The sequence below is a fragment of the Castor canadensis genome, chromosome 7 (assembly GCF_047511655.1).
Source record: "Castor canadensis chromosome 7, mCasCan1.hap1v2, whole genome shotgun sequence".
In the NCBI taxonomy this organism is placed as follows: domain Eukaryota; kingdom Metazoa; phylum Chordata; class Mammalia; order Rodentia; family Castoridae; genus Castor; species Castor canadensis.
Window position 1 is genome coordinate 34,764,732 of NC_133392.1, and position 25,063 is coordinate 34,789,794.

The following is a 25,063-nucleotide window of genomic DNA, read 5'->3' on the forward strand; positions in this document are numbered from 1 at the left end:
AGTAAAAAAGATGAGTATGGCAAATGTAGCCTGTATTTGCATTACATCAATGAACATAGTTATTTATAAACTCTCTAAGAAGAATCAAGTTGTTGTCAAGTTTCCAGTTATATAAGGTTTAAGACTTATTTCCCAGAATATCTGATAATTAAGGGACATTGTTACACTTACCATTTCACTGTTGATTCTTTTAATTACCTATGGCTAATGTAACATTGGTCCTGTTTTAGGGATGAATAACTGGGCTTCATCATCTCTGTGCCTTGGCCAAGATCAACAGACCAAAGAGATATAGAATTCAGGCTGGAATTAATGTGTCCTGAATATTCCTAATCAGGGACTGTGTAAGTGAATATTGATTTACCAATTGCATAATCCATTGATTAAGATAGAAGTCAGGAAATTTAATTTTTAGAACTTTCATAGCTCTGGGAACTGATGGAATCTACCCAGAACAAAAAAGCATTAATCTTCTGCCTGATTCATAGAACTCTGATCTTTGTACCAACAAATTCAAACTTCAAAAAGTAAAAGAATAACATTCCCTTATTTTGGATAAAATCAACATAATGACATTTAGCTGTTTTCACTTAAAAGTATATTTCAACATATACTCATAAATTTGTACATAATAATAGAAATGTTTTATGAAAAGTGTTTTATGACTATTATATAATTTAAGTTTTTTCATTATATAATGGACATATGTGTTACTTCTAGTAGGGGTTTTTATGGATCATTCTTTTATTAACATTCTTATACATAATTTTTGGTGCCAAATTGCTCATTTCCCAATAAATGAAAATTATATTCCTTATATTTCAGAACTTATTTTCTGACTCCCCAGTCAAGGGAATGCCCCCCCATGTGACTCATGTCTTTCTCATGTCTCTTGTGTCCTGAAACTCTATGCTGGAGAAACAGATGGTAAGGATCCACCTCTACTTGCATTTAAGCATTATTTAAGAAATATCGAATTTTGTTCAAACTCTGATATTGTCAAAAATAAGCCCCATATTTTGCTGTTTTTTTTTTTTAATATGGTGAGCTGTTGGGTATGGGGGAATTTTGGCTCCTTGATTGACATTTGTTAAGTCCTTCCCTGGGGACTGAGCTAGTTTGAATATATTGTTGCCAGTCAGACAGTCAGACTACCTACAGGTAAGTACCAGCTGTCATGAACCCAAAGCACAAGTCTGGCTTCTAAAGGTAGTGCCACAGCAAACAGCTTGAAGTTGAACTTTTTCCAATGATAAGCTTTGGTGAATATAAAGACTTCCTCCTATCCTAAAGGAGAAGCACTCCTTCCTGCTCAGTAGAACTGTGACATAGTCTTTCATTTACATAATGGACTGCCATGATGGGTGACAAGGATTCTGCTGTGATTGATGCAAACACACTTTGGATAGCTGAGTTTTTGACAAAGCAGCAGCATTTCAACAGAGGATTATTAGAAAACCTGAACTTAGGCTACTACCTAGGGTTCAAAAAGAAGTTCTAAAAATGATCAAAGGAGAGCCAATCAACACAGCAAAGACATATAAACTCATTACAGTAAGGATGGCTATTCTCAAAAAGACAACAGTAATCAGTGGTTGCAATGATGTGAAATAATGGGGATTCTTACAGATGCTGGTGGGAAGATAAATCAGCAAAACCAGTTTGGAAAATAGTCTGTCAATTCCTCATAAATTATATACAGAACTACCATATTATCCAGCCATCTCAATGCTTATATATATGCAATGGAACTTAAATCACCATGTTGAAGTACAGCAAACTGTATTCTCATGTTTACTGAAGAACTTTTCACTACACTCTCAATATGCAAACAATTGAAGTACTGATCTATTTATGAATGGAAAAAATGCGTACATGTATACAACAGAATATTATGCAGCTACAGTAATATAATATTGCTTGTAACATAAGCAGAAATGTAACTCTTTATGTCAAATGTAATTAGCTAGGCACAGATGAAGAATTCTTAGATTATTTCATTCATGTGGAAGATACATTCAAAACTTTGACCTCATAGTAATTGAGAGTATATTTGTTGTTATGAAAACTTGAAAAGGGTAGAATGGAATGAGGATTAGAGAAATGTTGATTAATGGGTATGGAGTCAGACAGAGAGAGGAGTAAATTCTGGTTTGACTGTCCAGTCACCTAATAATGAAGTAGTTCATACATTCAAAAGGTAAAAGATAGGAATTTGAATGTTCTTGCCACAATGAAATGATAAACATTCCAGATGTGCATGTTTAAACTGATGCAAATATTACACAATGTATATATGTAACAAAATAGTTAGCGGTATTTTATCAATATGTGTAATTTTTCTATTATTGTACATGAGTTAAAATTATGGTAATTTAAACCTAATAAAGCACATGCTATGTTTCCATCATCTTGAGGTGCTTTTTGGCATTTTATTTAGTAGAAAAACCATATGCAAAAGTTCATACTATGAGCTCAATTTTATAAATATTCATATTTATCCATACATATTGTGTATATACAAATATATGCTATGTATGAGTGGATGTCTATGTACTCCTATGTGTACAGATACATATGTGCACATAGAACCTGACATGTTAGTTTGATATTGCCTCTCAATGGGACTTCCTTTGGGAAAGAAGATGAGGAAATAGAAAGAGTGTAGTCATTTCTCATTTAATACATTTCAAGACTAAAGGAAATGATATAAATTACTGTAATTTGTCATATGGAGATATTCAGTTGTACATGTTCTGAAGAATAACTGGGTTCTGGCTTCATGGCAGTCACACTTTTACTCAGTATGAAATAATACATGGAAAGTAGAAAAAATAACAGAAAAGGGGATGCTTTTTTTGAAATTTTGTTCATATTGCAGACAGAAAGGTAAAATTAAGAACATATAAACAAAGCATTCAAGTCATATGATTTTCAACATGAAAGCATTAATGTATACTTGGCTCTTAGTTGGATAATGAAGTACAAAACAGAGACCAAATTTTCTATTTTTTTTCCACAGTCACACCAAAGTAGAGTCATGAATGCTAAACATAATGTTTATTCCTCCCTTTATCTTCTTCTCACAATATTTCCTTACAGGTTGAAACTGCTGCTCGATATTGTTTCTGTTTCAAATCTATACCTCCATCATGACTAGGTGACAGTCAAAGAAACTCATAACATCCCTCCCTTTACATTCTTTATGCTGATTTCCATGTGAACTAGAATGTTCTTTGGGTTACTCTTTTCTGTCAGTTTTTATCTGAACTATGCACAAAAAAGGAAAGTCTGAGAATGGGACCAGCAATTAATCATACTTCTTATTAAGAAGAAGCACAGGGAAAAAAATGGATCTGAATTGTAATATGCTAATCATCTCAATGCTTTAAAATCAGAACATATCAATAAGTGGCATTTGACACATATTAGCACTTGAAGAGGTCAATATAACTGTTACAGAGCATCAGCAATACCAGTTATACTTGTGAAGTGACTCAGAACACTCTTTGCAATGGACAATCTGAAGAGGAAAACAGATGTGACAGATATGAGGGAACCCATCCTTCATGGTGGTGACTAATGACACTATTTGACATCACAGCAGCAGCCTGACAGTGCTCTTCTTCAGACAGGAATGAAGCAGAGCTGGTATGGAGGTGGAACAGAAATAAATCCATTAACAACTGGGGTGGTGTTGAGATTTTTTGGGTCAACCAGAGATTTCAGTTTAAAGGTCTGTAAAATGGTAGTTAGGAATAAAAACAGTTCTACATGGGCTAGACCTTTGCCACACACATCCGTTTTCCTGAAAACAAAAATAAACAGAGTGTAGTTAATCTTAGTATAAAACTGTTAATAAAAAATACAGAATTAATGAAGGAGTTTGCTTTGCCAGAATCTCAGACCACACAGTGTAAATCTGGAGATTTACTATCTGGATTTTGAAGACAATATCCTAATTCTGATCAAAGGAAAAACTACATGCTCTGTGATCATTGCAGTGTCCTAACACATCCCAAATTTGACCATACCCTAATGGTTATTGGGAGATTTTCTGAAAATCTTTACTGAAAGTAAATGTCTGGTTCCAGTGTTTCATTGCCATGTAAAAATGTCACTCTATCTCTCCTTTCCATTGTCTTTGTCCTTTTGGACAAAGCTCAGAAAAGTTTCATAATTAGCCTGCTACCTGCTTCATTTTATGCTTCAGAATAAGGTAAGAAAGAACCAAAACCTTCAAGGTTCTTTTCAGCAATCCCAATTCCAGAAATCTGTGCATCATTTTCTCACATCACTGTTCTATTGGGTTACAAACAGCTATTCACTTATCTGCTTTCATATCATGTTGGTCTGTGCTTTTGGAGACTTGAATCCATAAAACTGACTCTAAGGGGTGAGGTGAGCATCACATTACAGAATATACCTAATGAAGCTATGGGGTAATATTAGCCTTTTTATAGTGGGGGAGGAATGTTTATGAGTTTTACATTCTATGAGACAGTCTTTAGTATCTCTATGATGTCTCTACAGTAAGAATGTTAAAAAACTACAATCTTGCTTCCTCAATGTGGAAGAAATGATCATAAAACTAAATTTTCTAATCTATACAAACAATGAGGGTGTGCCATGAGCAGTTAAAGTGTTCAGGCTTTGGGAGCGGTGCTTTTGCTCATGAACAGAAAGCAAATCTCATACACCCGAAGTGGTAATATGTAAGTTTCAACTGATCTCTAAAAGCTATTGTGCCCCCTGAAGACCAAATACAAATGCATTCCTTTTACCTGATGAAAAAGGCATGAAGTAGTCACTTTTCTTGAAGTTGCCACTCTCATCCAGAAAGTGACCAGGGTCAAACCTTTCTGGATTGGGAAATTCCTTGTTGTCATGAAGCACAGAAGTCAGTGATGTTAATATGGTTGTGCCCTGGAAACAATACACACACACGCACACACACACACACACACACACATAAAAAAAGGTATAATGAAGTTATAGAGCTGAATGTTACAATGGAAATCAGTTAGCTCAATATATTGAAACCAAGTCTGAGGAGAAACAGTGGCATTTCCAGGAAGACAGATCACGTAAACTCTAAAGAGAGATGAGTTTGAGGTCTTTGGCTGGGGTCTTGTTAGCATTCCCTGTATATCACTTGAAGTACTGAATACTTTGGTATCCGTCACCAAAACTCTGAATTTTTTCTTGAGGTCAAGGTTTGACACTGGTGTTTGCTCTCAACTACAGCACTAGTTCATCATTTCCATTTCCACAGAACTCATGTGGATTACATTTTCAAATAGATGATTCTGTTTGAAAGTGAAATGTCCAGAGAGTCTATTCATAGGACTTTAATAAAACAAATGTTTGATATATTCAATATTGTGTTCTTCTGAAATGTCTAAAATCTAAAACATATAAAACTACTTAATGTTCAGCAATGTTGTTTGTATTAACTTTAAAAAGTGGAAGAGTTATTATATTTCCAGCCATTTGGACACAACAGAAAAGAATCACAAAATTAGAACAATATTAATTTTATATCACTTAGGTCAAGATCATCTGTTAACACAAGGATCATTGATTGAACCAAAACACTTGGAAGGGTATTTTAGAAGACAGGATTTGAAACAATAGTAATGTACCACAGCATAGATTGTCATTTATTACATATAAAACCCACAGAGTGACCTGACAATGTACCTTATTAAAGAAGGAAATTAGCTAATCAATATTCTCAGAGGTATAATTAGTGTCCCCACCTCAACAATGTGATTAAGTGTAGTATACATAGCACCTTTGTAGTTTTCTTCCACAATCAAATCTGGAGAAAAGAATGAGGTACAGACTAAAGGGAGGAAGCAGATAGCATGAGCTTCATAAAGTAAAGATCTTGCTACGACGCTGGAGACATACCTGGCAAGAAAAACCAAGAAGAGACAAAAATCTGACACCCCTGAACCACCATCCCACACATAGCTTCCCCACACCAGATTATACAGAGAAACCAGGAGGGCTCCTGCACCACCAGATGCCAGTTCCTAACCTGCTTTGGAGACACAGACCAACAGGTGAGCAAATGAGCAGCATGCAGTACTTCCACAGCCACCTCTGGGACAAACCAGCATAGCCCCCTGGACAGACTGACTTCTGCCCCACAAAAAAAAAACTGAATAATAAAGAGTTGCAAAAGACATGTAGCAAAGAGGGTGGGGCGCCTTGAGTTCTGGAGAGGGTGGAGCAGGCATCCATGCAAACTGTAAATAAACAAACCTGCCAGAGAAGGTGGGTTTGGTGGTGCCCCCCCAGCGAGCTTTGGGAGAACTAGGCTTGCAAAAGTGGCTGACCTTGCAACACACTCTGCAAGAGAGTTGGGGAAGGGAAGTTCCTCAGGCGAACTCTAAATAAACAAGGACTGCAACTGTAGCAGACTGGTAAGACTCCACACTGGAGAAAAGGGAAGGGGCAGGTGCCCTAGAGAACCCTAAATAAACAAAGCCTGCTTGAGTAAGTGGATGTGATGGCTCCCCCCGACCCGTGAACTGCAATAAATAAAACCAGCAGCAGCAGCCTGCTCGCAATAGGTAGCAGGTTAGCTACAGCCTGAACCAGAGCAGATAGAGGTTCACAAAGCTGTATCCTGACCCAAACACCTGGTGAGACAACCACAGTGCTACTGATTAAATACCAACACCAGGACTGGATGCTGAAGGAGAACAGCAGAACTACTAAGACTGAAACAGCATGGTTGTGAACCTGAAATTTTTATTCTTTTATAGTTTTATATATCTTTTCTGTTTTCTTTTTCTCAAATTATTTTTTTCTTTTTATCGGTATTATTATTTTTCCTTTTCTCTTTTCTCCTTTGGTGAGACAATGTCAGAGCTACTATCCAAACACCAACACCAGGACTGGATACTGAAGGAGTAACACCAGAACTATTAAGACTGAAACTTATTGCATTTGAACCTGGGAATTTTTTTTTCTTTTCTTCTTTTTTTCTTTTTGCTCTGTCTCTCTAATGCTTGTTTATTTCACTGTTAATTAGTACACTATCTCTCCCTGTTTATTTCATTGGTTATGTTTTTGGTGGTGGTGCTGGTGATGGTGTTTTTTTTTCCCTTTTCTCTTTTCCTTCTGTGCTCTCCTTCTCCTCTTACCCTTCCATTCTAGATATCATTATTATTACCATTACAAGCTAGATAATACTAAATTGCAAACAGTTCAGGGACAGTAACACCACCAAGTGGAATGAGGGGAAGACAGAAAAAGGATTGAAACTATTTCCCTCCAATAATAAATTAGTACAAGAATCAGAGAGAAATGAAAAAAAAAAAGAGATACCCAGATCTAGACTCCAACAAAACAAAGATAAACTATGCCAAAGAATCCAATGAAGCCCACAAAAACAACCTAAAAGAAGAAATACTACAAATAATCAATGAGAATTTTATAGAGATAATACTGGTTATGGTCAACCACAATGTACAGGAGACACTAAGAAATTCTAAGACAACAAAAATGAAGAATATGAGAAAGCACAAGAACAAATAAAAGGAAACTTAGAAGCACTGTATAAACACCAAAGTGAAACAAAGAACACCATAAATAGAGAGAGATAAATGAACTCAGGATGAAAATTGACAATATTAAAAAAGAAGTGACTCATGATATGAAAAACCTCAGAAAAAAGAACAAAACAGAAATGCAAAACAAAATGGAAGGCCAATCCATCAGACTAGAACAAGGAGAAGACAGAATCTCAGAACATGAAGATGAAATGGTAATTAAAGGAAAAACTGAAAAACTACTATTTAGACAACTTAAGACCTGTGAAAGGAATATGCAAAAATTCAATGACTCCATCAAAAGGCAAACCCGAGAATCATGGACATTGAAGAAGGAGAAGAAGTGCAAAAAAAAGGAACCCATATTATATTCAACAAAATAATAACAGAAAATTTCTCAAATCTAGAGAAAACTATGCCCATTCAAGTACAGGAAGCCTCCAGAACACTGAACAGACTTGACCAAAACAGAGCTACCACATGACTTATTGTCATTAAAACAACAAGCACAGGATATAGAGAAAGAATATTGAAGGCAGTAAAAGAGAAAAAACCAAATAACTTACGAAGGTAAAACCATCAAAATCACAGCAGATTTCTTAATGGAAACCTTAAAAGCAAGAAGAGCATAGAGTGAGGTTTTCTGGGCACTGAATAAAAATAACTTCAACCCTAGGACACTACCCAGCAAAACTATCATTCAAAATAGATGGAGCAATAAAAGTCTTCCATGAAAAGCAGAATCAAAACAATATGTGATCACAAAGCCACCACTACAAAAAATTCTTCAAGGGACCTTGCACACAAAAAGTGAAAGCCAACATAACCACGAAAGGGCAGACAGTACCAAACTACAGGAAAAGAAAAAGCAAGAAAGTAGAGAGTAACATTGATTTAGCTACACACAATCAAACCTTTAAACAACTAAGACAACTAAATGACAGGAATCACCACATACCTATCAATACTAACACTCAATGTTAATGGACTTAATTCTTAAATCAAAAGACACCATTTGACAAACTGGATTAAAAAGGAAGATCCAACAATTTTTTGCTTACGGGGACGCATCTCATCAGCAAAAATAAGCATAGGCTTAAGGTGAGAGTCTAGAAGATTTACCAAGCCAATGGTCCCTGAAAACAGGCAGGAGGAGCAATACTTATCTCAACAAAATAGATTTCAAACCTACATGGATCAAATGAGATAAAGAAGAACATTCCATACTAATAAAAGGGGAAATACACTAAAAAGAAATAACAATTATCAACAATATAAACCCAACATCAATGCACCCAATTTCATCAAACATACTCTGAAGGACCAAAAAACATATGTAAAAGCCAACATGGTGGTAGTGGGAGACTTTAATAACCCCCTATCACCAATAGACAGGTCATCCAAACAAAAAATCAATAAAGAAATCCTACATCTAAATCATACCATACAGCAAATGGACCTAGCTGATGTCTACATCAGAACATTTCATCCAACTTCTACACAATATACATTCTTCTCAGCAGCCCATGGAATCTTCTCCAAAATTGATCATATCCTAGGGCACAAAGCAAGCCTCAGCAAATATAAGAAAATAGAAATAATACCTTGTATTCTATATGATCACGTTGCATTAAAACTAGGACTCAACACCAAAAAATAGAAAAAAAAACCATGCAAACAGTTGGAAACTCAATAATACATTGCTCAATGATCAATGGGTCATTGATGATATAATAGAGGAAATTAAAAGGTTCCTGGAAGTTAATGAAAATGAAAACATGACATATGGGAACCTGTGGGACACAGCAAAGGCAGTCCTGAGAAGAAAGTTTATAGCCATGAGTGCATATATTAAAAAGACAGAAAGATCTCAAATCAATGACTTAATGATACATCTCAAACTCCTAGAAAAACAAGAACAAGCAAATCCCAAAACAAACAGAAGGGGAGAAATAATAAAAACAAGAGCTGAAATCAATGAAATAGAAACAACAACAAAAATCATACAAAGAATCAATGAAACAAAATTTGGTTCTTTGAAAAAATAAACAAGATCGAAAGACCCTTGGCAAACCTTACTAAAATGAGGAGAGAAAAAACCCAAATCAGTAAAATCAAGAATGCAAAAGGGAAGATAACAACAAACACCACGAAAATCCAGGAAATCATCAGAGACTACACTGAGAAACTATATTCTGCTAAATTTGAAAATCTTCAAGAAATGGACAGATATCTAGATACTTATGATCATCCAAAACTAAACTCAGAGTACATTAATCATCTGAATAGATCTATAACACAAAATGAAATTGAAGCAGCAATCAAGAGTCTCCTCAAAAAGAAAAGTCCAGGACCTGATTCTCTGCTGAATTCTATCAGACCTTTAAAGAAGAACTGATACCAACCCTCCTTAAACTGTTCCACGAAATAGAAAGGGAAGGAATACTGTTTAACACATTTTATGAAGCCAATATTACACTTATCCCAAAACCAGGCAAGACACCTCCAAAAAGGAGAACTGTAGGCAGCACATTAAAGAAGCAAAGACAAAAACCACTTGATTATCTCAATAGATACAGAAAAAGCCTTTGACAAGATGAAACACCATTTCATGATAAAAGCTCTAAGAAAACTAGGAATAGAGGGAATGTGCCTCAATATTATAAAAGCTATTTATGACAAACCTACAGCCAACATTATACTTAATTGTGAAAAATTTTAAACATTCCCCCTAAAATCAGGAATGAGACAAGGATGCCCTCTATCCCCTCTCCTATTCAACATTGTATTAGAATTCCTAGCCATAGCAATTAGGCAAGAAGAAGAAATAAAAGGAATACAAATAGATAAAGAAACTGTCAAAATATCCTTATTTGCAGACAATATGATCCTATACCTTAAAATCCCAAAAACTGTACCCCAAAACTCCTAGACACCATTCAGAGCTGTAGCAAGGTGGCAGGATACAAAATCAACTTACAAAAATCATTAGCTTTTCTATACACTAATAATGAACAAATTGAGAAAGAATATAGGAAAACAATTCCATTTACAATAGCTTCAAAAAATCAAATACCTAGGAGTAAACTTAACACAGGATGTGAATGACCTCTATAAGGAAAACAAAAACCCCTGAAGAAAGAGATTGAGGAAGACTATAGAAGGTGGAGAGATCTCCTATGCTCATGGATTGGTAGAATCAACATAGTAAAAGTGTCTATACTCCCAAAAGTAATCCACATGTTTAATGCAATTCCCATCAAAATTCCAATGACATTCATTAAAGAGATTGAAAAATCTACCCTAAAATTCATTTGGAAACACAAGAGACCACAAATAGCCAAGGCAATACTTAGCAAAAAGAGCAGTGCTGGAGGTATCGCAATACCTGATTTCAAACTATATTACAAAGCAATAGTAATAAAAACAGTATGGTGCTGGCACAAAAACAGACAGTAAAACCAATGGAAAAGAATAAAGGACCCCGATATGAATCCACACAACTATATCCAACTTATTTTTGACAAAAGCGCTAAAAGACAGCCTCTTCAACAAAAACAGTTTGGAAAATTGGTTAGTCTGTAAAATACTGAAACTAGATCCATGTTTATCACCCTGTACTAGTACCAACTCAAAATGGATCAAGGACCTTAATATCAGACCCCAAACTCTAAAGTTGGTACAAGAAAGAGTGGGAAATACTCTGGAATTAATAGGTATAGGCAAGAACTTTCTCAATGGAACCCCAGCAACACAGCAACTAAGACAGAGCATAGATAAATGGGACTTCATAAAACTAAAAAGCTTCTGCTCAACAAAAGAAATGGTCTCTAAAAAGAAGAGACCACCCACAGAGTGGGAGAAAATATTTTCCAGCTACACATAAGACAAAGGACTGATAACCAGAATATACAGGGAACTCAAAAAACTAAATTCTCCCAAAATTAATGAACTAATAAAGAAATGGGCAAGTAAACAAAACAGAACTCTCTCAAAAGGAGAAATTCAAATGGCCAAAAAACACATGAAAAAATGCTCACCATCTGTAGCAATAAAGGAAATGCAAATTAAAACCACACTAAGATTCCACCTCACCCCTGTTAGAATAGCCATCATTAGAAACACCACCAACAACAGGTGTTGGCGAGGATTAGGGAAAAAAGGAGCCCTCTTACACTGTTGGTGGGAATGTAAACTAGTATAACCACTCTGGAAAAAAATTTGGTGGCTACTCAAAAAGCTAAACATTGATCTACCATATGATCCAGCAAAAAAAGACTGTGACACAGGTTACTCCAGAGGCACCTGCACACCCATGTTTATTGCAGCACTATTCACAATAGCCAAGTTATGGAAACAGCCGAGATGCCCCACTACTGATGAATGGATCAAGAAAATGTGGTATCTGTACACAATGGAATTTTACTCACCCATGAAGAAGAACGAAATGTTATCATTCGCTGGTAAATGGATGGAATTGGAGAACATCATTCTGAGTGAGGTTAGCCTGGCCCAAAAGACCAAAACTTGTATGTTCTCCCTCATATGCGAACTTGAGATTTAGGGCCAGGAGAAGAGAGGGAGAAATGACCCGAACATTGTATGCACATATGAATAAAAGATGTATTTTTTAAAAAATCAAATGTGTAATCTAGTCTATAGGAAGCAATGAAACAGACCACCTTGGTGGAATATCTCCAATTTTGTTGGCTTGATTCCTCAGGAATGGCAACATATCGAGAGAAAGGCAAGCACATTGTTCCTGATTATTGGAGACTAAATGGAAAATATATCTACATTAAGTGAGTTGGAGTCACACAATTTATTCCCTGTGCCCAAGGCAAGAAGATTATTCATTGTTTCTAGCTTGAGATGCGTATGTATATATATACTCCATCTCACAAATAAATGAATAAAAAATAAAACAATTTACATTGTTTTCTTGTTCCTTAACTAGATCATCAGCTGAAAGAGAAAAAAATATTTATAAATAATATTCAGAAATGTTACAGAAATTAAATATAAGCTGTTGATTAAATGATATTCTATTAATGAGCACTACTGAATATAAATGCCACTACTGCTAAATAGGGAAATAATCCTTGTGCTTGGGGCATACATGCTCAAGATGAGAGTAGACTGATGAATACATATGAACGTATTTACATAATACTTTAATTTTATTTTCATTCTAATTTTAAAGACAAAAGTGAGGGAAAATTCTAGTTTATTATATAATTTGTTTATAAAGATATTTCCTTGACACTGTACACTCTAGTAACTTATGAAAATGTTTTATTATGTATAAAAAGATACATAATTTCAGTGAATATTATTCAACCAATTGTACATTTAATACAATTTATGAAGCACCACCTGAGTTCACACATAAAGAAAATTGAGGCTGAAACAGTCATGAAATATGTATAATATACAAATCAATAAACTTTTAGAAAAAGACCTGAGATCTTTGTGACCTGGTCTGGCCAATTTTCTTCAGTTAAGACACAAACATACACATCAACTTCATGTCTTTTTAGAAAGAGCTAATGAAAGGAATATGTTCTATAAGGTGTCAGCTATTCTCAACCTGATTGACAAGCTACTCGATGTAAAAAAGCTTTCATGATATAAAAATTAAAAATGAGTACATTTATATATGTATGTTATATGTATAAAAATTAAAAATGAGTACATTTATATATGTATGTTATATGAAATTTAAATTTCAGTTTCAATAAACAGAGAACAGACCTGTCTTCATTTGTTTACACATCACCAATGACTATTTCCACCCTGTAATGACAGAGTTTAGACATGGCAACAAAATCCTTGTAATCTGGAAAGTCTGAAGTGTGGGCTATCGTGTTGATTTATAAACAAATTTTGTCAGATGGTGCCTTAACCTATTATATGGACTGAGATAAGTGCCTCAGTTTGATCCTACAGATATGAGATATCTCATTTGAATGGGGATAAGATCATCCATGCAGACTTATTTCTAAGAAGGTCTATGAAGAATGTTAAGAAGAGTTCATTTTAGTCCTCTAGTCTGAAAAGACACCATTCCAGCAAGAGCCAACAGCAGAAGGAATAAAGGGTAGGAGCTCAGTAGAGACAAAAACTAAAAGGCTCACACTGCCAGATACAAAAAATTCATAAAGATTTACAGCCTCAAACTGGAAACAATAACAAGACTTTGTACTACATTAATTTGACAGAAGATGAAGAAATGCTAAAAATCCCTGCCCATAAAGTGAAGGCAAATCAAAACCCCATTTAAGATTATCCCTCTAACCCTGTTAGAATAGTAATCATCTAGAACACAAACAACAAATGTTTGGGAGGATGTGGGGAAACAGCAGACTTCATACACTGCTGGTGTGAATGTGTGTTAGTAAAACCACTATAGAAAACAAAATGGAGGCTCCTCAAAAACTAAAAGTAGAGTGCCATCTAATCAAGCAATTCCACTCCTAGGTACATGCCTGAAGGAATGTAAGTCAGGTTACAATAAAGGCACCTGCACCCATGTCTATTGCTGCATTATTCATGATATCTAAGTTATCAAAGGAGCCAAGATTCCCCACTACTGATGAATGAATTAAGAAAATGTGTAATTTATATACAATGGAATTATATTCAGCCACAAAGAAGGACGAAAATCTGTCATTTACAAGCAAATGATGGAACTGGAGAACATGAACTTAAGTCAAATTAGTCAGGTTCACAAGGTCAAAAGCCACATATTTTCTCTCATATGTGGAATATAACCTAAAACAAATACAGTAATATTATGAAAAACAAGTCATGCTAAGGGGAGGTCATATATATTAGGAGTTTAAAAGAAAGAAGTTAAGAAGGTAAATATGGTTGATACACTCTCTAAACAAGAGTAAATATAGAATTTTTAATCCTACTGAAAGCAACATAAGAAGGAGACTAATGTACAAAGAAGAAAAATAGAGATGAACCAGTTGGGGTTAAAATATCTACATACATGGAAATGTCACAGGGAAACTCTCTGTGTAGTTACCATAAATAAACAAAAATGTCCGTTTTTGTTGTTGTTGTTGTTTTTGTATTTTAGAAAATCATAAGAAATGGAGGGCAGAACAAGTCCTGCTTGGGGGAGTTGGTACCAGTGGGAGGGCAGAGGAGCTGGGGAAAGAGTTTGGGAGGATGAGTATAGTGCAAGTTCTGTTTATACATATATGTAAATGAAAACATGATACCTGTTGAAACTGGTCCAGGAAAGAGGCTGGGGGTGGAGGGTTAATGGAGAATGGTGGAGGTGGTGATTTCAAGTATGATATATTTTCTATACTGTAAGAATTTTTGTAATTGCCAAAATGTTCCCCTACCCAGCACAGCAATCCAAAAAGGAAGATGAGATTTGTACTGTGAATTGGGGAACATCAAGAGGATTGAGGTGCAGCATTGCAGAAACAACCTTACCTTTGGTATAAGATAGTCTCTGAATTTAATATCACAGGTCATTGAATGGGGCAGATTGGTGGGAAGGAGGTCAATGTATCTCTGAATCTCATGCAACACAGCATCTGTGTAGGGCATGTGACTCCTGTCCTGCATGGAGGGACTCCGTTGTCTTCCAACCACACTGCCAATCTCTTCCTGGATTTTAGCTGGCAAAACACAAGTAGAAATCAATGGAAAAACAGAGAAATATTGTTCATAACAATTCAGTGATATATAAAGCATGATGAAGATACATGAGCAGCAAAATAAATGCAAATTATTACAGAGGTACACTTAAAATATATAAAATTAAACATATGGCTTATAATGTAGCATTTGTGATAATGGAATTAAATATTTCACAAAATAAACACACCTCTGTGAAGAAATCAGAGCCTTGTTGAAAGGTACACAGGAATCTCATATTAATTTTATAACAAAATAATATTTGAGATTTATAGATACAATGAATCTATTTTAACATATTTGTGTGTGTGAGAGAGAGCAATTTGCAATGGAGCACTTCCCAAGTGTCACAACTTAGAATATTCTAGCCACTGATACTGAAGATTTTATTCATCTTTCTCAATATGAACTCAATTCCTTACTTATGGAATTGTTATACAATGCTTATGGATTTCCTATTATGGGAAACATAATTTTTTTTGTCTTCATGTGTGATGGTTTGACTCATCCTTGAGAGGTTGTTACAGTCTTGACATAATGAATGGAAAAATCCACTGCTGGGTTCATAATTTGATCACTGATTGGCATACAATGAAAATACTCTGAGTTGGATTTTAAATTGGTATTCTGAGGTACTTTGACTGAGTGACAAAAACTGACTAACACAATGCTGCTTATATGCAAAACATCTGCATAAAAAAGCAATATTTCCATTACCACATTTACCAAAATATATTAGATTACAATCATTGTATATATAAATATTGATGGCTAATATCACTCAGGTGACATAAATACTGTATCCTTGAATCAAAATTTTGATTATGATATCTTCTTGCTACTTTCTTGCAATAAACCCTGTTACTCTATATAATTTTATAATTTCCCAACTCTTGAGATAGAATTATTTCCAGTAATCAGAGAGATAATTTATTCATTCGAATAAATGCCTAGTGATTGGGAAGCCTCAGACTATCAATTGACTCTGTTTTTTCCTGGTTCTATCCTCTTCCTCACACCTGCAACCTCCACCTCATCTTTTATGTAGTGATGTACCTAGGCCTGGTGCCAACAACATTGCTGTCATTCTTGACAACCTCTATGAGCTGTCATGATTCTTGGAGTCCATGGCTTCCTCTGACAGTTGGATAAAACATATTCTGCAGCATTTGGTAAAGACTGGGAAGTAGACAGATAAACTATGGCAAAAATGTAGGTATGAAAACATACTCCCACACCATTTTAAACTGATTTGTAATTTAACAGCTACTCTTGAGGTACAGATTGAATCCTAATAATCATATATGACTTGATATATCTCTCAGAATGCTTATGGTTATGTATTCAATTCTGGTAATCTTGAACTCCAAGACTCTCTTTCCTTGGAGAGTGATTTTATTTCATTCATTTTGATGAGAACTTTGAGAGAACTTTCTATAAGTTGGAAAAATATGAGGTACGCTTTAAGGTTACTAATTCTCTGGAAATACATGTCTGCTGAATTCAGGCAGAAATGGGGCTCAAGGTCCTTTCAGGTGAGCCTTTCTTTCTTGTGGGAGAAAATCAATCACCTGATGAATGGAGATATGGTGGGAACCTAGGAAAAAACTGTTGAACAATACATAGTATGGAAAAAAAGAGTGAGGAAGAAGAGTATAGGGAGTTATATGATTTAAGCATAATATATTTGTAGTTAAAATGCCAACATCAATTTCCCAATGAACAGACATTTAAACAATGAAGGACAGGAATTACCCTTAAAAGATAATGTTAAGGATAGTGCACTAGTGAGAGAGGGAGGGTAAATCAAGATGGAAAGGATGATATACCTGTTATACTTTATAACATGTCTAAATATGGAAGATTGAAACTTGTTGAAGTTATTTTAAGAGGTAGAATGGAGTAAGAGAGAGAGTAATGAAGGGGGATGAACCAAACCAGGGCATAATATATGTATATATGGAAATGTCACATAAAAAAGAAATATTACAATAAAATCCTCTGTATATATACTATATGTTAATTTATATACTAATATTAGTGTTTTAAAAAGAAAATATCCATTTTGATCCTTATTCTCTACTTTATTTGGCATCTTTTATTTCCAATCAAGGACTTTCTTATGAAGTGTAGGGACAAAGATTCCTTTTTTCCATGATACATTGTCCTGTTACCACATCATCCTCCCTGCTTAGTGAATTCACCACTCAACATCTTATTGTGGATCTGATATTTGGTGAATATTTGTTGTTTGTTTAGTATTCTCTTCTACTATCTTAAAAACATTTTGCCATTCATAGTAAATTTTTGTCCTTTTCTTGAAATTATGACACAGAATGCAAAATACATATGTTTCATATATGATGCACATCTGAAACTTGTTAAAGGAAAATTTCTGAAGTACTGTTCATTAAAAATGATAAAATGTTTGACTCTCAGGTCCACCTCAAAAAATCCTTACTTTGTTTACAGCTGTTTTATGCAAACATACTAATTAAATAATAAAATCCATCCAAGTTACCTTATGACTAAATGGAAATACCTATCTAGTAAATGTAGATTTTTAGAATAGTTTGCAGAGTGGAAATTTTCTCAGGCAGCCTCACTAAATTATAGAATTGCCATTTATTCCTCAGTATGGAGAGTTTCTTTTTCCCTAACTCAGCCACAGAACCATCACAATGAACAAAGGAATTCTCCATAATATACCTACTTTTCAAAATTTCCATTTTACAACAAAATCAATATGTGATTCCTTGTTATTCCACTTATGTTGTCTGTTCCTGCCATAAATCAACTCCCATGAAAGCCAGGTATTGAACCAGATTGTTATTTCTTTTCTTTTTTTATTCACTTATTCATATGTACATACATCATTTGGGCCATTTCTTCCCTTAGCCCCCTGTCCTCTTCCTCTCCCCCCGTCCCCCTCACTTCCAGGCATAACCTGTTCTGCCCTTTTCTCCAATTTTGTTAAAGAGAAGACATAAGCAATAATAAGAAAGACAAAGCATTTTTTCTAGTTGAGATAAGGATTGCTATGCTTCCATACACAAGTGTATTACAACCCAAATTGATTACTGCTTTTCAAGTACAAGGCTATCTTCACTCCTATCAATCACCTTCCCAATTACAGATAGTGGGACAGAAGATGAAATAGTGAAATTCCTCTAAGACAAACAAGAGAGGGGCTAGAAATAGTTTTTCCCAATATCTCTCTGAAATTCACTTACTCATTATCTGTAGTCATACCTGTGACACAGGTATGCTTCAGAAGGAGCAGCAGAGAATATCTCAGTGTTGCTTGTTGTCTCTGTTCCAGCAGCAAACAAATCAAATGCAGTGGTTACCAAGTTTTCATCAGTAAATAATGACTATTCATTGTGCTTTTCCTAGGAATAATTTTATGAAATTATCTGATAAGTTATTTATCTTTACATTGAATTACAATGAATCTCAAATGCCCTATAATGTTATTCATTTGGACTAAAAAGAACCTACAGAGAGCAGCATCAGAAGAAATTGTGATATCACAGATATTGTAAATAAATTGACCTAAACTTCTTTTCCTGGCCCTGTATTTCTTATTTTCCTTAAACTTCTTAGTGTGAAACTTTGTAGTTATGTGTATTATATAGGTTCTTTGTTTATGAAAAATGTACAAAGAAGACCATTTCTGCTGGCTTATTATTATCAGTGAAAACACAGATGTGAATGAGGTTTGATGTATCCATTATCTTGAAACATAAGGATTTAAACATTAAATGAAGACCTATATGCTGAATGTAGCATATAAAACTGGCAGATGCCCCATGCTTTAACCTTTCATGCTTTGAAGTCATTGTATTATACTGACAATGGCTCATAATAGGTGTGCTTGTATTTGAGTTAAATAAACCCAGTATTGTTTAAGCCATTTATAGCTAAACTTTTTCTTATTTACAAGGAAACGCAAAGTTAATTAATAAGATATATGAAAATTATGGTCATTATCATGCTTGATATTAATAACCTACCTAATATTTTCATTTTACCAATTAGTTAAAATTTACTTGGGCTCTGGAACTTTATCCAACATAGATCATATTTTAGGATGTAAATCAAGTCTAAAAAGTACAAGAAAATTGAAATAACCACCAAGTATTCAACCACAGCAGAGTGCAATCAACCTAGAAGTCAACAGCAAGATAAATGACAGATATATAGAAACACAAGGAGACTGCAAAGTAGTTTGTGAAATGAAAACTGGGTCATCAAAGAAATAATGGGGGAAATGAAAAATTTCCTAGAACCTAATGAAAGTGAAATAAAACATTGTATTCCTTCATGATGTAGCAAAGGAAATGCTAAGAGAAAAGTGTAGTTATGAGCACCAAGATCAACAGTTAATGACTGCCAGTGTGTTTTAAGTATAAGAGATAAAATGCCAAAAATAGGGTACAGATTTGCCAAAGCTAAGGTAAAGCCCAAGAAGATGATATGAATTAGTATTGTCAAAAAAGTTGCAGCTTTAGATTTTGAGTCAGGGGACCACTAACATGTAAAAAAATATTTCCAGGGTGCTTAGTACAGATTCACACATATTGTAAGTTCTCGATACTTTTCCAAGTATTGCTAACCTGATCATTTAAATAACTCTTCTCAATACAGAACTTGTACATGAATCACAGAATGCATAAGCAATCAAATATCTGAGGTGATATAAATATTTTACCTGCTCGATTTTTATCAGGAAACAATCAATAAAATCATGTGGATTATTAACATCCAGCAATGCTTTATGTTCCTTTACTTTCTCCAAAATGTAGTTTTTTATGTAAGCAATACTTTTTTCTGATTTGTTAAGACTCCCTGGAAGATAATCCATGAGAGCAGGGAACGTATTGCAGATCTATAAGAAAAAAACCCAATAATTTATTAAATAAACATATAAAGAAGGTATACATACATTTATACACTGATAAATGTGTAACATAGACATAGATAGATGTTATAGCTGGAAACATGAATGAACTACAGTGTGCACCTTGAGGAGGAAAATTGTATTGTATATATAAAGTTGAAGAGGTTCAAAGATACCTTGAAATTCAGTTGTGTAAGGGCATTTACTTGACTTCTCTATGACTACACAATTATTATTTAGGCAGAATGTGACATGCAATTCAGCACACAGAAAATTGTGAAGATTTTTATGGTTCATACACCGTAAAGGACCTGGGTGCCCATTTGGGCAAAGTATTTTATAGAAATATCTCTATGGTATTTAATGAAGAAACCAATGAACAGAGAAGCAAGAGATTTGAACAAGGTGTGTACTTCCCTTTTGCTTTCCAGGGTGTAAAATAAAGGACTTACATATCTTTCTCAGTTATTCACTCCATGACAATTTCAGGGGGACTATGGTATACAAACATTCACTTCAATACTTGGTCCAATGCTTGTCAGAAAAGAAAACCACAAGTATTTCTACATGAAGAAATGAGGTTGGTTTTACCTGTGTCCATGCTGAGCTCAGAATCTTGACATTCTCATTTAAGTTCTCCATCAGGTTAAGAAATTCCTTGTCTTGAAAATCAAAGCGATTATTGAAAATAATGGAGCAGATCACATTGCAGGGAGCACAGTCCAGGATAAAGGTGGGATCACAGGGTGAGCCTAAATATTTGTAAGCAATGTCAAAATACATTTGGGTGTACATAAGAAACACTTTGCCTTTTTAACAGGTAAAGGGACTTTAAAAATTTTAAGTGTTATTGTATCTAAAATTTCACCATCAGTCAAATACGAAGCATAAGTTAAACCAGCATATCACTTTTTACCATGAACCTGACTTGCCCATTCCAACCTATCTAGTTAAATAATGTTAGTTAACAGCCATTATCTTACCCACGGATGTTTTAGGCTCACTCTCTGATATGTTGGAAGAAAAAGAATACTTTCATAAACCTAATATTCAGTGTAAAATTACATCTATCTCCAAAGTCTGTAGACAACACAACACTGAGATAATAAGGGAGAGAACAGATTGAACCAAGAAACTTTTTATAGATAATGAGCAATTTGAAGAGTCTTGAGTAGAGATGAACAAAACAGATACTGTGGATGAGTTCAAGTATTAGAAGGAACAAATGTAGGAAGTAGAATACACCCATTGAAAAGAAAAAGTAATATCAAGTAAAAAGGAAGAATATTGTGGACTGTTGAGTGTTAATGAAAGAAATTTTAATTTCAAATATAATGCCAGTTAAGAAAACAAAAACAGGAAGGATAAATGGAAACCTTTCATTTCTATATTTGAAATGATGAATTTAACCCCTTAAAAATTTTTGGATTCTGGAATATTGTTCTGTACAATATTCAGTAGAATAACATGATCCAATACATTTGAAGGTTCATCTCTCAATGATTTTGTAAGTAAAGAAATCAAATTAAAGGAAAAATTTCTTTTATGCTGCTATTTTTACTGTGAAATTGTTATAATCAAATGAGCACATTATTTATACATAAGGAGCTCAGAAATTTCTATCTGTAACTCTAAATAAGAGTGGCTTTCATTAATAGTGTGCTGAATAACAGATGGATCATTTGAATAATACATATCTCATTGAAGTTGCCTGCCTGTATGCCAGGCTGCTTAAACTCTGAAGTACTCTATGTTATGAGAAAGCATTTTATTTTGGTCAAAGATGTTGGGGATAATTTGGAATGTCCTTCAAATTTTCTGGGTATGTGCCTGTGAGTGTTTGTGTCATTCACAAGTCAATTTTGATTTTAGTATTTCCTTTTACTTTATTTGGAAGAGAAAATGTGAAAACAAAGAAATTTTGAATCCAGGTGGATAACCTGATTAACTTCAGCACCCATTTAATAGGTGAGTAGAGTTAGCAGTGGAAAGAAAATAATTGCCATAAACTTTCTCCTACAAAATCCAATGAACATGGGGGAAAAAGATATCCAAACTTAATATGCAGTCAGAATAAACTTAGAAAAGACTAGATAAAGAGTTACTAATAATAATTGAAGTCTATTAAATAAATCATACATTTTTGTATACTTTGTGTATTTATGCCATAACATGTATTTACTAAAATCATATAAAGTATTATTATAAAAGAAGAATTAATGATAAATTTTAAAATATTTATCTGTGTTTGCAGAAAAATAATTGATATGAATTATGTTAAAAGATAGCAAAACAATCAAAACTTAACATTATTACTTGCCAGGACTCTAGGAATCAGCATTGAAGAATTCCTGAGACATGTTACTGGAGGTGGAAATACCAATAAAGTTCAACTAAATGAAACCAGATGTTATCTGGTTTGGACTCCCCAGTTAGTGTCATTGACACCATGTTCATTTAGCAAGTATTTTCTCTTGTGATGATTGCAATAGGTAACCCACATTATGCTAAGGAGAATGAATTGCATTGCACCTTAACTCCTCAGACATTAAATCCAAAACTTTGGTTGATGATTTCTAATTTGAAAACAAAAGAAAATGTTTGGGACAAAATAAGTTCAAGAAATCTTTTATATCTGTAACTAGAATACTATATTAATGTCAGTGATATAAAGTGGAATTTACCATTGGTTTTCTTCAACTCCTCCACAAGGTAGTGTGCTTGCTCTTGAACACAGTCCTCAATGTTCCTCTTTCCCATCCCAAAATTCCTCAGAGTCATGAGAGAGAAATGATGTGTCTCTTTCCATTTGTTTCCATTGCTGAAACTGACTCCTAAATAAAGGGGAACAAAAAAAACCCTAGGATTAAAATCCCAATCAAGGAAGAGGTAATTAACAAATAGTAGCCACAAAGATGGCCTAGCACTGCCTGAAAGACATTCAAGTCTCTTTTCCACCTACCCCTCACTTTGTTCACTGCTGCGTATACATATGTGTGCAACATGCACATGTACACTTACCAAGGCCTTTAATAATTCTTTCAATCACTGGGAAACTTCCTCTTCCAGTGAAATCCTCGCCTTGATCAATCAGAGCTTCTTTCTCTGCTTTATATCCATGCAACACCACAGTGGGCTTCATGCCAAAATATAGGGTGAACACAGGGCCATAGACTTTTGAGAACTGAAAACAGGGAGGAAAATCAAAACACTAGGAAAAGAAGTCATTATTTGCTTCATAGTGAGACTGTGAAGTATTTATACATAATATGATTATTATTGTTACCATTGGTTACTTAAAGATTTTTTTTAATTGCTAGGCAATGGTACAGACAACCGATAAACAAATAACAATTCTTACATCAAAATATTCATCAAGTTTGTCATGTTTCACAAAGGAAAAAGCTAAGTTCAATTTATGAAATTTGTTCAAGCATCTAATATAAAATAAAAGACTCAGATTTATATGTCTGCTTATAAGCCATTTGATGCTTGTGAAATTCATCAACTTCCCCTTTCAAACCTTCTCAATAATCATATGCCTTCTTCAGGATTGCCTTCAAAACTCTTACCTTGGTTAAACTGACAGTCCAGTGATGGCAATAGCAATTTTTTTTAAATTTCACTACAGGGTGTTCTACTTCCCAGTACAGTTTGGAGTCTACTGGTATAGAAACATAAAAAGAGGTCCCACAGAGGCTGCTCCAGAAGTTGAAATATCTCTCAAAGAAACAATTTCTTACTCTCTAGAATTTTTTGCCCTAGGCAAACAATTTGGGCAGCATCCATGTTTGTATTATATCATTATTTTTGTTGTAAATCATTGCTTCATTCTTTTATTATTTTGCTAGTCTGTATCTATAAGTATTTCCTTGACATCAGGCATAATGTTCTTCAGATAATTCAATTTCAATTGCTGTTCTGAATAAAAAATGCATGGCCAGGAGGCTAAATAATATATTGAATGAAATATATAATCACAATACTTCCCTTATAAAGCCCTTAAGAATAATATCAAGAATATGTCTATAAAAGAAGGATAGAAAGACACATCAATGACTTTTCCAAAGGTGTGACATGGAGGATAATGTAAAACAAATTAAACATTCTTATACACACGGAATACATTACTTCATTCCTTGATTATATCCAGCATTCACTTGCACATCACATTGAAGAACTATTTTGCTTTATGATAATCTATTAAAGCACTTTGTCTTTAATAATAGATTTATATTTTAAAACAGATTTCAATTTATCACCTTTTATATGTCTCTATCATCAGTATTTGAGGAACACAAACAGTACTTACATTGGTTAAGGACTTGCTAATATCTTTAGTATCAATCTGAAGGAGGTTTCCAATAATTGGGAGAGGAGTTGGGCCAGGAGGGAGCTTTCTTCTCCCAGAGGTCTGACTCCAGAAAGAAAGAAGAAGCAGACAGGCAAGGCCTAGGAACAATAACAAAACTGGATCCATTGAAGCCTGTTCACTTACTGAGAGATCTATGAACTTGCTAAAGAAATGTTTATAAAGTGCCCTGACTATTCAGTGCTTGACTTTTCTGATGCATAAGTGACCAATTAGCTACTTGAAGTTTAATCTCTGTTCAGAATAAACTTTGTTACAATGATAAAGATTACAAAAACTGTGCACTTTACTCTTACCCCTCTTTCAAGAGTGCGCATAGGAAATTATAGTTTAGGTATACTTAGTCATGACTGAATATAACGAGTTTAAACAAAACCAGATGTTTCCAACATGTAGCCATGATTAAGAAATAGGATATTTAATGATTTGATACAAGAAAATTACTGAAAATTTTGCATTCCTATTATTAAGGTTGGGAATTTATGACATTGACAATATTCTGTGTATTCTATGAATTGTGTGTTTTAAAATATTTCTTTGGTATATGAAATGGCT

General features: G+C 34.3%; 2 pseudogenes; one reads left to right on the plus strand and one right to left on the minus strand.

Annotated features, from left to right (window-relative positions):
* Window positions 1-25,063, plus strand: part of LOC141424858 (cytochrome P450 2C18-like) — a 408,512-nt pseudogene that overhangs the window by 285,337 nt on the left and 98,112 nt on the right.
* Window positions 3,628-24,616, minus strand: LOC141424773 (cytochrome P450 2C9-like; annotated as a pseudogene).